Consider the following 18,638-nt stretch of genomic DNA (forward strand, 5'->3'; position numbering starts at 1 on the left):
AGCGTAAGCCTGGTGCGCTGCGGCACTTTAATGAAACGTCCAAGATGAGACCGGCATTCGCCACTTCTCATATATGCGCGTCTGTTCTATTTTCTCCGCTTGCCATACCAATTACACATCAGTATAAAGCAGGGTGGATTGTTCAGGCAGGAAATCAATTAATGAAAACCAAAACTGATTGGGATTTTTTAATATTGGCAAATTATGTTCATTAAGTAAATCAATCACCATGAGCATTGAATTATAAAAATATCCAAAAATATTCACCGATTACAGTCACATTACAGTCAAAGATTGAAATCATTCCACCATGGAGACTATATAGTAAGGATATGTAAATGTAAACATTCTCCACATGCAAACTGAGAAATTTTAAATCCAATCATGGCAAGAAAATGAAAAAGGAGTTTGCCTCAGTTATTATTGTACCATGGCATTAAGAGGCTGACGATATAGAATTTACAAATAATGTTTCAGTTTGACTGAACATCATGTCTCATAAGAAAATCTCCAGTTCATGCACAGGTTTTTATTCAATTTCAGCTGTTCATATCATATTTTATCTCATAAAATGTTAAAGTGGATTGTGTGGCATTTTCCACTGAGAGTCCTTTATGTCACTGTTTGTATCTGAAGCCTGCATCAGTCAAAGGGAAGTTAGAGGAGAGCATTATTATGTCCACATGATGACAAACTGCATTAGTTTGAAGGCTCCACATTTTATTACAGGCTACAGGGACCTCTAATTTCATTTCAATCCACTTTGTGGAAATGACAAAATGTTATTATATTCAGCAGGTGTATCAAACATTACCTACCTACTATTTATTTTCACTTTATTTGCTTAAGTAACTCAGGGGTATGGGTGCATAATTGTTTAAGCTTGAGAGATTCCCTGTTCATAATAAATCATCTTTTTCTCCTTTGATCTCCTGGGAAGCTCATACTGACTGACTTTATATTGTTCCTTTGGAGCAAGTAGACTTTTGTCTATTCATTTAAAACTTTCTCTTTTACTTTATTTTTTTAGGGCCCAGGGAGATTACCTTGACCTCCACTTTTATTTCTTATAGGTTTGCCTCAAAAGCAGATATAATTAACTCATGCATCCTTAGTTAACCGGCCATACTTTTGACAGTAATTAGGTAAATTTCCCACCTCAAGCTGTAAGATAATCTATCAAAATTGAGAGAAATAATCCTGTTTATAGCTTAGATTTTCAAAAAATTCTCTGTAAACAAGCATTTGTTACTAACAAGAAAAGTTTTCTTTCCAGATTCAGGTAACAGTAGGAAAGATGGGGAGAGTGATGAGGAGGAAGAGGAAGAAGGAGGGAGGAGTCCTTTTTAATCTAGAAATTATTATATCTGAACTACTGGTTCCTCCAGCTTTATAAGATTGCTTTTCCTAATCATGGCCCCTGCGTGTGTTTGATCTCTAAGATGAACAGATGATTAGTTTTTCATGAAACCGTTCAAGCAAAACACTCCAGTGCGAGCTGTTGATTTAGTCGTTTGAGCGGCAGCAGACCCCTCCGTCTGCTGCACGCCAGCCTCGAGCCGGAGACCACATGGGAGCTGGAGCGGGTCAGGCAGGGTCAAGTCTATGGGTAATGATATATCACCTGCCATATATTTAAGGTTTTCTAACTCTCCTCTCAATTATGACCACTCCTCTACCCATGTTGGCCTCAGAAGCAATGAGGCGACACAATCAATTTGAGCAGGACTGAGCGCTTTTTTTGGCAGGGAAATGACAACATTCTGCTGCTGCAAATCACTGGCAGTCCGACCCAGATGATCCCATCCTGTTTATGTGCATGCATGATTTCCTGGACCTCTGTCAGAAAATAACATGTGATTATTTAAACAAAATTAACCAAACATGAACAAGAAAAACAATTCAAGCGTCTTTAATTTAAATATGTACTTATTATCTACTTATTATTAAATAATTATTTATATTTATTTAAGTTACAGGGTGTAATATTAAATGAATTTACTGACATCTCTTTGTATGTTATTTGTTATCATCTATGAACTTAAATTCTCCATTTTTATGTTTGCTTTGCCTTAGAAATTGTTACTTATAATCGTTTTCAACAGTCGGTTTGAAATTGTGGAGGTAGACACTTTTTGCGCTATGGTAGCGCAGAGCTGACAAACTGGTGACTGTAGAGATCACCATTACGCTCAATTGGGACTGTTAGGCCTATTAGTCCTACAGAGATAAATAATAAAAAACTATTTCTATAATTAGCTGTGGAAACTAGACTGGTCACGAGCAGCAACCGCCAAGTTATTATGACAGATTCAAAGTGCTGGTTGTTGCTTTTTTTATTTTTTGGGCTGAATCGCATCTTTCCATGGTTGTTTTGGTCAAAGTGACCAAAACAGGGACAAAATCACCTTTACTGTTAAGATAAGGGGAGAGAAGCCTGTCAGCTATGCTGCCCTTTGGAGCTAAGGAAACACAGCGGTAGAGGCTGCCGCTTGCCGCTGTAAGCACAGGAAGACAGCCGAGGAAAACAGCGGTACCTCGAATCGGCCTGCTGGGAGACAGATTATTAATGGCCCGATGGCTAAAGAGTTAGCACTATGTCTCCAGCGCAGTCTATGTCTGTGCCGGAGGTAGGATACAAAACAGTCTTTCTAGGGCTAAATTAAAACATCTTTTTTAAAAGCCACTCACAAACCTCTTAAAGGGGAACGCTGTTTTTTTTTCTTTTTTTACATTGGGCCCTTGATTTTACGTTATTCCATCATGTTCTACTCACCCATATGAGTTTTGTGTCATTTAGCGCTGTTCTGAAGATATTCCGTTAGGTTATATCCAAGTAACATCTTCCAATGGGCAACAACTTGAAGGCACAAACTAAACTGTTCATGATTTATTCGTTATGGTACCCCAGCATTCATAATTCATGTAGGCGAATCACTGTCCCCCAGACATCCACGGTTATATTTTTTATATTTATATATTTTTAAAACAAAGTGCCGCATGTGTGACGTCATCCGTGCACCGGACTGGAGCTGTGACAGGCAGCCCACACCCCAGGCGGCTACGCTCTACCCTTTCCATTGATTCGGCTAGCTAACCTGAATTGTTCGATACCATTTTGAGAGCGAGATCATCTGTGGTATTTGCACTGGACATCTTCCAGGCATGTGAGTAAAATTAGATGCAGTTCAGCGGACAGGATGAATGAATGGTAGCCGATGACCAGAGATGGGAAGTAACGAAGTACAAATACTTCATTACTGTATTCAAGTAGATTTTTCTGATATTATTATTTTACTTTACTACTTATTTTTATGGCGACTTTTTACTTCTACTCCTTACATTTTTACACAAATATCTGTACCTACTACTCCTTACATTTAAAAAAATTGGCTCGTTACTTTAGTTTTGAATAATTTCAATGAAGTTACCGTTATTATTTTTCATGTCATCAATACCAAATTCAATCTAATTGGATGGGAACCACTACAAGATGAATCGACAGATTCGGCGGTATTCATTTGCGTCAAATCATTGCAGCTTGGTGGCGGTGGCGTTAGCATAGTAGCATGGACGACGAGATGATTGAAAATTAACACAATGGAGATCTAGTCCTATTGGCAGACATCCATTTAAAATGTAGGCAACGGCATGAAAAAAGTGGTTTCTACTTTTACTTTTATACTTTAAGTAAATTTACAAGCCTGTACTTTGTTACTTTTACTTGAGTAAAGAAGTTTAATCAGCACTTTTTTTAACACAATTATCTGTACTTTTACTCAAGTACGGAAAGTGAGTACTTTTGCCATCTCTGCCGATGACAAACAACTACAAACTACTCTTTGTTTTTAAGAAATATAAATATAAAATATATAATCGTGGATACAATAAATGATAAATTATGAACAGTTTAGTTTGTGCCTTCAAGTAGTTGCCCAAAGGAAGACATTACTTTGATATAACCTTACGGAATATCTTCAGAACAGCTCCAAATGACACAAAACTCATATGGGTGAGAAGAACATGATGTAATAATGCAAAATCAAATGCCCAATGTAAAAAAAAAATTGGCGTTCCCCTTTAAGAGCATTCCCCATTTTGGCAACATTATTTTCTCTGTCTTTCATTTAGATTTTAAAAAGCTTGGCTCCACTGCCACATTCACTAAAAAGGTGGATAATTTCCTGATACTTTCTCATCCCCTAATTCGTATACTTGTCAATGTAAAGTACTCGAGACAACAGTGTTGAAGGATTTATGGATTTAATGCTGTGATCTAATGTAAATAAACCTCGTCATCACTTGAAAAAATAGGTAAAGCGGTCGTTGCAGAACCATTTTGTACAATGACATCCTCCGTATTTCTGGAGGGGAGAGGGTGTGCTGGTGGGGTGGTTCATGCCACTGCAGTCAGCAGTCTGGCCATTAGCTTTAAAAAAAAAAAAAAAAAAAAAGGGCAGCCACACAAACAGTTTTGAGAACTTGTACAAATTGGAGCAGTTTCTAAGTCAATAATAGCCATTTCTCTTTTAGAGTGTTTTTATCACCACTATGACAAATTCTCTAAATAAAAACATATATGAGCAGATTCTTTGACAAGCTGACGACTAAAGCTTGAGACAGTCATTTTTAAAAGCTGCTTTTTTTTACGGAAGTTATTTTAATTCCCTGTATTCCACCAAAAGACAGCTATGCAAAGGCTTAAATTGTTTAAACATCTGTTCAAGAAGCTCCTCAGATGAATGTCTTTTACTTGTAAAGCAAAGCTGCACCATCCCACATCTCAGCGTAATGGGCTGACTGCTCGTGTAACCGGCTGAGCGAGGATGAAAAGAAGGTGAAATAGCTTATTTAACCAACAGAGAGCAGGGAACTGCGGGGGGGATCAGTTCTCTAACGGTAAAGTAGGGAGGAGACAGGAAGTGGTGCACACATCCCTGCTCTTCGAACCGAGCGGAGTGGTACAGGGCACACAGCAGGAAGGCTCGAGATGAAGGCTGCATGTCCTCTGTAGCCTTCACACTGATTAGGTACAGCTGCAGCAGATCATATGGCTTGTGGACTAATTGTAGCTCACAAGTGAAGCATACCTTAGGCATTTGAGTGTGTGTTTGAGTGTGTTTGTGTTTTGTGTGTTTTTTTCTTTGCTTTTTCTTTCTGTTTGCTTTCACATATTGATTGATTGATTGATTGATTGATTGATTGATTGATTGATTGATTGATTGATTGATTGATTGATTGATTGATTGATTGATTGATCTCNTGACAGCTTTTTTAACGATGTTCCATCCTTGCCTTTGTGCAACAAACAGTACCCTTGCATCCTGTCATCCTAACAGGTTTGCTGCTATACATTTTTATGGAAATGCTTTAAAAAAAATTATTCAACAATAAACAGCAAACAGCAAAACAGTTTTTTTTTTATTCATACAGAAAAAATTATTTTATTTTTTTTTGCAAATGGGGGGGGACATATAAGGTTGCCATAAAAGTCTAACCATACTTCCAGCCTTCTTTCCAGAACTACATAGCAGATTGGGACTTTATATTTCTTCTGCAAATGATCTTGTCCAGTCCCACTGATCCCCTCCCGGCTCCTGATATTCACAGATCTTTGGAGATGATCTGTCGACAGAAGAAAAATGACACGGTTTTAAAAAATGTATACAAATACCCAATTACTTCAAAGACACAATCATTCTTTTCTCAATCTCATTATTATTTTAATATCAACTTACCTATTAAATAATATTAGAAATCATCAAACAAAAATAAAAAAAAATTTGTTTATTAATATTTGCTACATTATCAATATTTGACAAAATCATTTTATAACATAAAATACATGTTATCAAGATCCGTCTTTTTGTATCCACACTCATCATACCTGTTAAAGAAACAGAAAGGTATGTTTCATAGATAATTAAGGTGCATCATTGTCGTAATTTAATGGATATTCCCTTAGTTATGAGTTATTATTTAGCCGATCTTAACCTGAAAATAAATAATTATCAATCAACCTTATCTAACATGAAAGCAATCATGCTTTTCATGTTTTCAGGTTCGGTAATACTAGTCTGAAAAGTGGGTCAGAGGGTCTTAAATCACATCTGCAGAGAAGTAAAAACTCAAGTTTGAGCACATTTAACCAGATTTGGCTGCATTTCACTGGCTGAATCAGATATCTTAAAATTGTAGGTTTCTTTTATTAAATACTGCCTTGCCCTATTCTACATCTCGGACCCTTTCGATATTTGTTGAGTTGTTAGGTTTATATAGATCAACCGTTTGTTTTTGTGTATTGTATCTTTGTGTATTTTTTAATTTTCTATATTACCGGTAGTTATTTTGTTTGTTTATAATTTCTTTCTGTCTTATGAATGCTTAATGAATAAAGTTGGATTAGATTGGATTAAAACGTAACACAAGCGTTGACTTCATTAAATGTTGGATTTATTCATTTTATTTAGCTGCCTCATTTGATTTCATTGGTTTTCTGCTCAGTTTGAGACTATTATTTTATTCTTTTTAACCTCATTAACATAAGCATAAACATCAAACTGTAATGGCATCTGTGGTCAGTCAAATTTGACTATGAGGTTCAGCAAGAAAAAAACTGTAGCCTTGAAATAGTTTGAAGAAATATTTTCTGAGGTATGTTCACCAAAGAGTACATTGTAATTTTTTTCTCTGCCCATGGAGTTGCAGTTGATTGCATCACTGCAAAGACCCAATAAATACCCCTCTATGAATTGTAGGTCCTGCCAATATTTGAAATGCATGTGGGGGAGCAAAGATCCACATTTATGTTTTACTACACATTTGTCTGTCAGGGATCTCTTTTAAAACTAAATTTTTATAGTGCTGCCACCCTCACTAGTACAGTTACAATGCTAGTCTCTTATGCAAACACACTGTACTACTGTTTGAGATAAATGCCTCTGATGTTTTAAGAGTTGTAATGCGTTGACATAAGATGTCTTTCTTATGTACAATTTTTTATCAAGAGAAAATATGTGTTTGTTTTTTTTGTTTTTTTTTTTTCATTATCTTCTGTAGCTATTTCCATTGTACAATGAAATATATCATTACATTGTATTATCATTCAGTGATTGTGTAGGCTCTCCATCTTTTTTTTCACACCAACTCTACCAGGCTGAGGGAGAACAAAAACTAACAAGCACTTGTCAGTTCTCAGCCATCACTGACAAGCAACTCTTGTGGACTTCTCCTCTTATCTTTCCCTCTCTCACACCTGGCAGTCATCTAAAGAGAGCATATTTCATTGAATTTGTTATGTTCATGTGTGAACGTACACATTGGTGTGCACCTGCATTTGTACACATGTACGTATAAATGTGTGTGCGTGTGGGTGTGTGTGTGTGTGTGTGTGTGTGTGTGTGTGTGTGTGTGTGTGTGTGTGTGTATGAGTGCATACATGTGTCAGAAACTTGACATGATCTTGTCTCTGGTGAAGGCCTTGGATCACTGGGCCTTGCACACTTCAGACCTGACAGTGCAGCTGAACTAATCAATATCTCACTGCAGTCAAAGGTGGGCTCTGCCAAGAGGCCGCGGGGGTGCACTAATTGATGGAATCTCACCGCTGGCTAGCTCCATGCCCTGGGGCGCTGGAAGACAGCAAACTTGGGCCTTTTACTGAAATGGAAGGGGAAATAGAGGACAGTAAGGCTGAGATCATAGCCAGGAAAAAGACAGAGTTGTTAAGATTTGGGTTATTTTTGTCTTGTTGTTTGTTTGGCAAAGCAAATGTTTGCATGCCATTTGTCGGAGGACATGTTTCAGAGTATGACCGTTTTGCTTGTTTGAATTGAAAAATAATCAACACAGCAACGCTTTCAAACAGGTGTTGAAGCTGTTGTTCAGTATTCTTTGTTTTGTTCTTTAAATATCTTTACACACCACAAAACCAAACATTATGTTTATATATAAACTGCTGGATTAATTTAGTGTTTTTAATACTAAATGAATACATTATTGATTACTGATTAGTATTGGTAAAGTATTTACTTTATTCATAGAAATTGGTGGACAAACATTGTGTCAACATAATTACCTTTGAATAATTAATAATTAATGATTATTTATTACTTTGTTGTGAGTATTTTTATTGTGATTACTTTCAAAGTAGTCTTGGTGCCAGCTCTTTGTTCACATAGAAGTGCAAAATATTTTGCCAGTTATTTTATCCAGAGAACTCCCACTTAAAACAAAGACAACACAGAAATGATCACTTGAGAGAATGCGCAGTGACTTGTTTCTCGTTTGAAAATGTATTGTTATGGTGCAGACTAAGCACGCTGGGATAATTACCATCAATAATTGAGTGAGGGGAAATGCTAGTCAGAGCTGCATTCATCGCTGGCTAAATGTGCCTGAGAGATGTGCGATGGACTCTGGCTAGCTTGCTAATTTGGCTCCCTTTTTATGTGGCACTGAAGATTATCTTTATGCTTCCACCCCCTTGGTTGTGGCTCCTCGTGAAACCTGCAACAAGAACTCACAATGTTTCCTATTAGCACCATTTATTGCTGGTTTGCTCATGCATATCGATCCTTAAGAGCATCAAAACAACATAACATAAAGGCTCCAGCAAAGGGCTCATTGCATTCATTTTTGAATTTGTTTACTTTTATATCAAGTACATTGCTTAAACTATAAGAATTCTATCAAAGTAAAAATGGGACTGGACATTAAGCAAAATGCTTGGAACCTTTGGAAGCTCCATCATACATTTACAATAAACCTGACTTCTTGAAGTAAACACAAGATCAAACCCTTTTTTGTTATTATTTCTATATTGTACCGTTATGTGATATGCTGACTGTTGCCCTTCTAGATACACTGAGATAAACCTAATGTGTTTCTGGCTTGAGGGCAGTTGTAGGCTAAGCTTTTGATCCTTTCTTTGTAAAAATCCAACTTGCCTCTGAAATGCACCACACATCTGACATCCAATCTTAACAATGAACAATATTTTAAGCATTAAATATTGTAGTATTGCATGGCAGGAAAATCAAGCATGCAAGTAGACTCTTCCTAAACTCTTGAAATCCCAATTTTGAATTTGCTTACTGTGTTTGTGTAGCTGGATTGTTATCAACTATGAATTCACACATGGGTTTTCAAAAGCAAATATGCAGTACTAAAGAAATTCTAGCAACTGCATTGCAGCCTGTGTGTAAAGGACCGTTGAGTCCTCCCCAACAAAGAAAGTTCACCATTAGTATTGACTGAAAACAACAACCGAACCGCCTGAGAATCTGGTGCACTTTCCGAAATGGAAATCAGGCTTTCTCTGAGACGTACACACTTCTCCATCCCCTGCTGCTCAGAAAGCTTTGCCATTCACCTTTAAACAGCGGAACAATAATCAATGGAGCATTATTTATGCTGAAGCCATTCATCTGCACTCCTGTGTTACCCTGCTGGGTGTAAAGCTGCTTAAGTCATGGAGCTCACACGGTGGACTGTATTGCATGCATGGGTTCAAATGAAATCTGTTGCAGCTGACATAACAGTGCTCAATACATTTCCAAAATAGGGTTGTTGCCTTTAATTATCCATACGTGTAATTTTTCTTTCAAGTAAATACATTAATAATGGTATTCTTACACTGATTGTACATGATTATTACAGATCTATTTCAAGGATGACAGCACTGCTCCCTATCTCACCAGCTTATAAGCAGTACTATGTGGGAATTTTCAATTTTCAGTTAAAAAGGAATCATCCATGTTTGCTTCAATCTTTAATAAGCAATGTTTCCCTACACAAGTCCTTCCACAATCCCTCTAAGATCCCTCTGTGAATTTTTCATAAAGCAAGTCTCTGTTTCTTGTTCTTGAGCTGTCTCAATACACCAAAGCCTATTGCTTCCATGTCCGACCCAGTGAATTTATCGGTTGTAACAAGAGTGAGAGCAGAGCAATGGCACCAGGGAAGAAGAGGGAGTGAGCTCCTTCATTACAGGAGGCAGATGTAAATCAAACTAATTATGGAGCCACTACGGTATCGAACCCATGGAGGGGAAATGAAATGATCAGAGGCAGGTCGGTGCTCAACAGAGAGCAAGTTAATGAAAATATTAATTACCTGGTGATATAGTATGAACACCTCACCCGCCCATAGCCCCTCTCTGTCTCCCTCAAAGCCCAAACCACAGAGAGCATTTGTTTTAATTGAGTAATAATAAGACTGTTACATTTGGCTGACTCACTTGATTAGAGTAGGTAATTGACCAATAAAGGGACATGATTGGCAATTATAAAATCCAATGTAGTGCTAAATACTTAGAAACTCTTAAGTGTCCAACTAACACAGAGAACATTACAATTCAGAGGAGATGGTTATTCTCAAAATCATAAATTCAGAGCATAGTGAGATCAGAATCAGTTAGTTCCACATAACAGACAGAGCCCACAAACAGATTTATCCCACTAATATTATGGTGAATTTGGCTATCAGTATCAGATTTGGTCACATGATTGATTTTCCTCTGTTTTTGTTCTGAATTATTCAGTGGTACACTTTATCTCCTCACCTTGCCTTCTCCCCAGACTGCTGCTTTCTCTCCCCCTGCTGCTTTACAGTGTGTGACAATGGTCAATAAGAGGCAGAGATCTGGATCCTGATTATTTCAGACAGTATCACTTGTAGAATATGCAGACTGGAAGGTAAGGGGGAGCCCAAACAGATGACATTGCTCAGCAGTCGTAACGTAATTAGAGATGGTATTAACATCAGTTTGCATAGCTGAAGTTTTAGGCATTCACAAGACATGTCTCCAAAAATTAACTCTTGTGATTGTTTTTATGTTGTGACGGTAAAAGGTAGAAGTAAACTTTTAAATTGTAAGAGAGCAATACAAAATCTCTGAGTTATACTGTTTTTCATTATTTTGACATATAACACATGAAAGACATTTTAAAAATCCTTATTTTAGAAAGCTTTAGTCTAGTTTAATGGCTCTGAAAAAGATGTTTAGTTGAATAAAGTGCAAGTAAATATCTGATTTCAAATGTAAGTGTAAGTTTTTTGTGTCAGAGTTTGTACAAGGACCCAAAACGCAGAGGCTGAGGCAGAGATGGTTTCTTGTAGATTTAGTAATGATGGAAGCAGTCGTATAAATCCAAAGGGAAAACAGGCAAGGAACAGGAAGCTGAGCAGAGTAACACAGGAGGTGAGTGACAGGAATTATTGTAGATAATCCTGCAAAGACTAACTGCAGGGAAGGAGAATATATAGAGGGGAGGAGAATACTGAATAATGTGTGGAGATTATTACTTGACTGGTAGCAGGTGTGGTCAGCAAAAGCTGGTAGGGAACTAGGGGGAAAGGAGAGTGGCACTAGGGGCAATGAGAAAACATAGTCTTAGATAACAAAAACTATAAATATAAGAAACTGCGGAATATATTAAATTAATACTAATAATGCTGAAAGTAAATAACTAAAATAAACAACACGTAAGAGTTAAACTAAGACATCATTCAAAAATGATATAAAACTTAACAGCAAACACAACACAAAAATCAAAGCGTACCAAAAAATCTAGAAAAGCAGATCATGACCTACAGCACATGTTGCTTCTTAAAGATATTATTTTAGAAGACTGAACTGCTCCTCCTCCTCTTGATGTAGATTATTTTTCTCTGCTTATAAAAAAGTATAATGGATATAAATGGTCTCTAGTGAGTTGTGTCTGATAGAAGGTTCTGTGTAATAATTAATTTACTAAAATGATCAGAGGTATACTGATCTACTTGTAGCTTTAAATCTGCCAAAACCCTGTTGAAGGAGCATGTGAAACAATTTGGATCTAATTTAGCACTAAGTCAATCCAAAAACAGAATTTTCAGGCATTACTCTCGACAACACCAAATGCCAAACACAAGTCAGTTTTTATTCACACATTTCGACAAGGTTTGAAGGACAAATTGATTTTATTCAAGTAACCTAGCCTGGGCTCTGAAACCCTCGCTGAGATACATCAATGTGACTGCTGCTTATTACTCTAGCATAATTAGACATGTCAACCTATGCCGCTCAATGAGGTGATGCATTCATTCAGCTACCTGTCGGGCTTGCAGCTAGTGAGTGAGTGAATTAGTTTTACATAGTTCATGGCTTTCCTCTATTCAGAGTGACAGCCTAATCAGTAGTTTGTCAAAGTCGACTCTAGCTCCACCTGTCAAACCTGCCAGTCTTCTTAGGAGCCAATGAGGTCCCCAGAGTAATAAGCAGGGGAGCTGATGCTGTACCGTGTGACCTGCAAGGTGTGAAGTAAGGCTGCTACAGACATCATAATCATTTTCAGGACACGGAGTATTGATGAAAGACGCCAGGAGTGGCTGCAATCTAACATGGGATCCTGGAGGCACTCAGTGAAGTCTCTTGGGTGTGATCATAGTTGTAACACAATGTATTGTGTGATGGTGATGCAAGGCAGCTGCAACATCTGTTGGATGTAGAGAAGATGGTAACAGAAGCTGAAGGAGTTTTTTTTTCTGTCTTCATACCTGTTTGTGTTTGGTTAGAAGGACAAGCGATTAATGTCTGATTCATCTTTTAACTGCATGAACAAATGCAACCAATCGGTTCTCCCCAAATGTTGTGTTTATTGGTTGATTGATGCAACTTTTTAAAGTATGTATTCCTGTAAAGATATTGAGGGGACGGGACTACAGTCTGGGTAACGAGATGCTAATAAAATCAAAGAAAGGCAATCAATAGCTGATATGCTGCTCCTTTTTTCTGTTCTTCCACTTCCTTTTTCTGTCGAACATTGATCTGTCTTTCAAGCTAACCTATGTTAGGCATGTTAAGCATAAACAATATTTAGATTTCTAATAAAAGTTTGCTGATTTTAGATGAGCCATTGACATATTAATAGGCTAAAAAAAGCAACATCTAAATTTATATTTTTTCCGTCAAAATACTTTGAGGTAAATAAAACTGGAAAACAAAATACTATTTTGTTATTAGTCCTTTTTGTTTTTACAGTTACTGTATGTAAATCATTATATTAATCATTTTCTTTTGATAACTTTCTTTTTTTAATATAGCTCACACTTGTGGATTATTCTAATATACCTAGAGAAATATTTTAAAAGCATGGTATAACAAAAAACTAAGCATAAGACAGCCATTATCACAGATGATTAAGGATAAGGAAATAGGAAGAAATGTTTTATGAAAGTGAAAGCACAGATACTTAGCAAACCAGCACCCTGTGGAGGGATTTATATGATCTGTAGTGCTTAAAAACGGCATATAATCTGAAATATAATACATCGAGAGTCAGAAAGCAATCAGATTAAATGTCATTTTTGTTCCCATTCCCAGATATCACTTGTGTCTGAACTCGCAGTTCTTAATAACAGTTGTTAACAGACTAGAAAGCAATGCAGTGATGAGCATGAATTTTCTTCACATGTTCATGGTTTTTTATGTGAGAAGCTTTTACATATTATTCTAACGACATCCCTTATTAGGCAAATTATACCTTATAAGTTCATTGTGGGTTGTTAACTTGGCTAGTCATTTCAGGGTAATGCTACATAAATGGTGAATGGAATTGAAGATAAAATATTTGGTATCTGCAGTCTAATACCCTGTCTGTAATTTGATACAAACACAAAGACTGTGGTCAAGCTATTTCTTCTGGTATTGGCATGAACTATGTTTTGTTCTTAATCTTGGTGTGTTCATTCGCCAAAGAGGCTTGAAAAATTCCAGTATCTTAATGTAAAATGGGTCTCCAAATGAGATATTTTTAAAAATTGATTAAGCTTACCTTTATGGCAAAATTGCTTGCTATGTCTTCTTTTTTGTGTCAACAAGAAGTGACCACATCTTCATTAGACATATTTCCATTCAAAAGTTAAGGAGGCAAATTTATTCCAGATATGGTACAACCTTCCTCTCTTACTGCACATAACCCAAAAGGCCTTTTTTGGCCAGGTGTTTTAAAAATACTCATCTGCTATAGAGAAATGAATAAAAAAGTCTTGGTGTTTTTTATCAGTGTCATTAAGTGAAACTTGCCATAATTTACATTTGTAAAGTTGGGTTAAGCAATAATTTACATAACAAGAAAAGAACTGAATATGAAAGCTTGTGGCAAAAATGTGTTAGATCTCCTCTTTTAATGTAGAAAAAGTGATTAATGAAATTGTATTTAGGTATTTAAAACAATGTACAACCACATTAAGTAACTTTGAATCCGATTCAAAAAGTTTAGGTTTTCTGAAGTTATATAGCTGTTTGTATTTTTTGAAACAGGATTATGTCAAATAATTAAGCTGTCGTGCTGCGATTAAGAGAAATAATGCTAATCATATTGCTCTATTGTTTGACATAATAAGATTTATTTTCCTTTGTGACTGAACATCAAATCTTTAGAAGAAAATCTGATAAATGACAAAAAATAATATATTTATTTGTTGCTTCTGTTCTGCAACAGATATAGGCTTGTGTGTGTAGGTGGGGGGGGCATCAACATTTGTTCCCCTGCATGCTTCGAGTTCAGCAAATGAGTTGAACCAAGCTTCTCGGGCAGACTTCTCTGTCTACCCCAACCTCTAACAACTCATGAAATATTTACAGTGCCTCGCAGTAACCTCTCACTCACATCCACTCTCTCTCTCTCACACACACATATTTTTCTTTCTGTCATTCTAGCTGATAGTCAAGGGATGTAAACGTAAATGTCCGCTTAAGCCTTGCTTTATTTCGAGGGAGCATGTGAAGTTCACCTCGCAACCCTCCCCCCTTCACGGACGCGTTCGCGGACTACTCATAGATGAACTTTTGTTCAAGTTTATTGAGTATTTCATGGACCTAGCCCATTGTATTCCGGCTGAATGTATACAGAGGTAGTTGGGTGCAAACTTGACACCCGGCTGATCGGCAGCTGCCGGCTGTTTAATCAACAGTGATGAATATTTGATGGCGTGGCGGTGGGCAAATGGTGGCCGACACTCTCCTCATTATCAAAGTCCGTGTCTACCGAGGAAGATATTGAATATCTCTCCGTTGTGGACCTAGCCCCTGTCAGGAATATGGAGCGCCTCTACGTTTCCCCCAACACGAAAGTCTAGACATCGAAAAAAGGAAAAGATAGTTTGCAACAACAACAAAAAAAAAAAGCGATTGTTTGGCTTATATCAACTTTTTTTTAACTTTACCATTGATTTCTATTTAAAAAGGTAAAGATTGGAGTTAATAAAAACGTTAAAGTTAATAAAAACAAGCTAACGAAATGTTAATCATGTGAAATAAACTCAGCACCATGGACAGCGACATGAGAACCTCGTCCATACACGACCCAAATCACTACAATGTTAGGCTTATTCAATATTCATTATGTAAGAGAAGAGAAGAGAAGAGAAGAGAAGAGAAGAGAAGAGAAGAGAAGAGAAGAGAAGAGAAGAGAAGAGAAGAAAAGAGAAGAGAAGAGAAGAGAAGNAAGAGAAGAGAAGAGAAGAGAAGAGAGGAGAAGAGAAGAGAAGAGAAGAGAAGAGAAGAGAAGAGAAGAGAAGAGAAGAGAAGAGAAGAGAAGAGAAGAGATTGTTGCAATGTAGAAATAAATAAGACTTTCTGCTTAGTATGAATTGGTATTGTTTTGAAGTATTATTGCACACACTTCCTGCAATAAATAGGTTAAGGTTGTGTCGCCAAGGTTAAATAATGCATGTGCAATGTTTGTGCGGGGTGTTACTCTTCTTTCTGAAACACACTGTATTCAGGTTCCTGTCTAACATTTTAGGAAATAGTTTATTTTAGTATTTATAATAAATTAGTAGATTTATTGTAAATAAGATTTAAAAAAAAATAAAAAATCTGTTAATTTACAACCAACAGTTCGCCTTGGCTTTCTTGGGTTACCTAGATGACGCACACGATTGATGTCCTTATATGGCATTTTTCTTGTTACGTTTCCGGTCCGCTCACCAATCTTGCTTTGTCGCGCGCCTGCCTTCTGATGCACGTGCAGCTAATGACAAGAGGGAGCAGAGTTCAGAGAGCACTCCGCCCGGGGCCGCGGCGGCTCTTTGAAGGCTGAGATTGGGAAATAAGTGACATTTAGGGAGTGAGGAAGGTTTAGCATAAAGTGACATTTAGGTGGCGGTACTTGGTTTCAGAACGTGGTGAAACACGACGATCACGTGAAGACACTGACAAGTGTTTTGATGTTTTAGTGTCGCACTTTATCAGTTCAGTTGTCAAGCGGTGAGTTCAAGCAACTGTGTCGAGGTTAAACTGTGTATATTTCCAGCTTCATATTTGTATGTTTTTTATTTCGTTTTAACCCAAACTTTGCATACGACATCCTAAAAGGGCTCAGTGTATATTTGCGACATATAATATATTCCCTATAGGTGGAAATGATCTGCTGTAAGAATGGGTGACTTTCTTTATGGTTTTCTAATATGGTGACCAATATTTCCCCAGTTTAAAAAGGCTAGTTTATCCTGAGATAGTGGTCGATTAACTTTTAACTATTTGTTTTTTATGTCTTTTCCGGCTCTTATATAGAGGTATTTTGTCTATAAAAATTTTAGAGTTTTTTATGAAACTGAAAAATAAAATTCCAAAAAGAATTCAAATGAAAATCCTTTGTTTTCTTTTTAAATGATCATTTATGAACATTTGAGGTATTTTACAGTGTACAATATCATAAATATTATTATTTATTTAAAAAAAATTGTGCTTATAAAGTGCCTATTGATGTTTTTTTCTGTGAAGAAATCAGTTATGAAATTTAATTAACCTACAAGTAGTAGTTCATTTTTTTTTTTTTTTTTCATTTCAACAACCACCTAATATGCAGGCCTGACATAAAATGTCCACTTCATATTTGTGTCTACACCAAATTAATGTCTAATTATGAACCCACGCAGCTTTAACTGTTGGTATTTTGGATATATGATTTAAATTCTTCTATTCCACTTTTTGTCCTTTCATCTAACATTTTGGCCACCTGGTTTGCTCCAGGCGAATATGAATTCAAATTGTCTTTTTTTTTTTTTGCTATGCAGGCGACCTGCATATCCTTGATGCATCCATATCCATTTCTATCTGTTATTCGTTACATGGAAAGGGTCATCCCCTCAAGATCAAATATTTTTCTAACTAAATGACGGATTTATTAGACAAATAACTTGTGCGTCTAACTCTGAACCCTCTGTGATTGAAATATACCCTTGTGTCAACAGCACCGCTTCTCAAACCGGGTCCCCGGCGATGGGGGGCTGCCACGGCGGATTACTGAGCAAATATGAGTGGGAAATGAGTGCAGATCTGGGGATCTACCCATCCACATCCCAGGTTTGACATTTCCGTCCAAAGGCCAACCTCCGTGCGCATTGTTAGATCAAGGGAGCCATCTGTGGCTGCTCTTTTTATTATTTATTTTTGACAAAAATTCATAAGTGGGCCTAGAATAATATCAAAACAAACACAAAAAATGAGACACGATTAAACAAAGAACACAACCGACGTCATTTTCATAGCTTTTTTTTCTCTATCTTCTACGTGTCAACGTGTAATTATAATGATCTAATCCATCTTAACCTGGGTGCCTAACAGCTGCGATTAGAGTAGGCCCAATTTCTTCCGCTCAGAGCTATAGTAAAAACTCGTATGCTCGTAAATCTAAGCTTCCCGCGTAACCATAACGTGGTGAAATCATAATTTGCCGAGGTGGTGTCAGAGACTCGCTCATTTCGTCTGTCAGGAATCCAATTTCCTTTTATTTACATCCGCGGTATAGATTAATTACTCCCCTGACTAGTAGCCTGCAGGAATTAAGTTATGGGATCCTTTGGAAGGTTCTGCGATTAATCCATCACAACCTACGCAAGGATGCAAAGGTGGAAGAAGAGGTGATTAATGCTGGAGAGAGATGCACCTATTTGGTAGTAATAATGATAATAATAATCTTAATAATAATAATAATAATAATAATAATAATAATAATAATAATAATAATAATAATAATAATAATAATGAATCAGTGTTTTATGAGTGGTGATAAATGTATGATGTAGTTTTGGATGTGAACACACCCAAAGCATCACGGGAAATAACTTGGTGGGGAGGGTTTTAAAAGGACCAAAGCGACCGAGACGTATAGAAGTGGGAAGGCCTTTTTTTAGGCCTCTGTATCATGAATACCTGCGATCAGGTGATGATCCGGCACAGTATTGATGGAGCTTTAAGGGTTATGATATCGGGGAAGTCATCGATGAAATATCCCCAACTGATTAATAGAGGGCTCTGTCGTAACGGCTTGACATATGGTAGGCGAGGCAGCTGGGGACGGTACCTCAGGCATCCCCTACGGCCATTAACATATTAGAGGCTATTGTGAAGGCAGACAGTCCGACTTCATCCACAGCCCCTTGTGCAGAGAGACAGCACCCCAGAGCTGTTTGATATAGGCTTTCAATAATGCATTACTCTTCAATCCGCCAGCGGAGCTGTTCGAGGTGCTGAAATGATGTGCCATGTGGCGTGTGCTGTGCTAGAGAGTGTTCGGTGCCAGCGGCTGGTTTTTTATATATATATATATATATATATATATATATATATATATATATATATATATATA

General features: G+C 37.0%; 1 long non-coding RNA gene across 2 annotated transcripts in view; it reads right to left on the minus strand.

The window, feature by feature from the left end:
• Nucleotides 1-5,485: 5,485 nt before the first annotated feature.
• LOC107082539 overlaps nt 5,486-18,638 on the minus strand; it is a 13,484-nt gene continuing 331 nt past the window's right edge. Inside the window, exons 2-3 of one of the 2 annotated variants that reach the window (XR_001481143.1) lie at nt 7,605-7,659; nt 5,486-5,625 (exon numbers count right to left, since the gene is read on the minus strand). This is a non-coding gene — a long non-coding RNA (uncharacterized LOC107082539). Of the gene's footprint in view, nt 5,626-7,438; nt 7,660-18,638 lie in introns of both variants that reach the window. The other variant, XR_001481142.1, reaches the window with a different exon arrangement.

The sequence above is a fragment of the Cyprinodon variegatus genome, unplaced genomic scaffold, assembly GCF_000732505.1.
Source record: "Cyprinodon variegatus isolate N-32 unplaced genomic scaffold, C_variegatus-1.0 Scaffold55, whole genome shotgun sequence".
Classification (NCBI taxonomy): domain Eukaryota; kingdom Metazoa; phylum Chordata; class Actinopteri; order Cyprinodontiformes; family Cyprinodontidae; genus Cyprinodon; species Cyprinodon variegatus.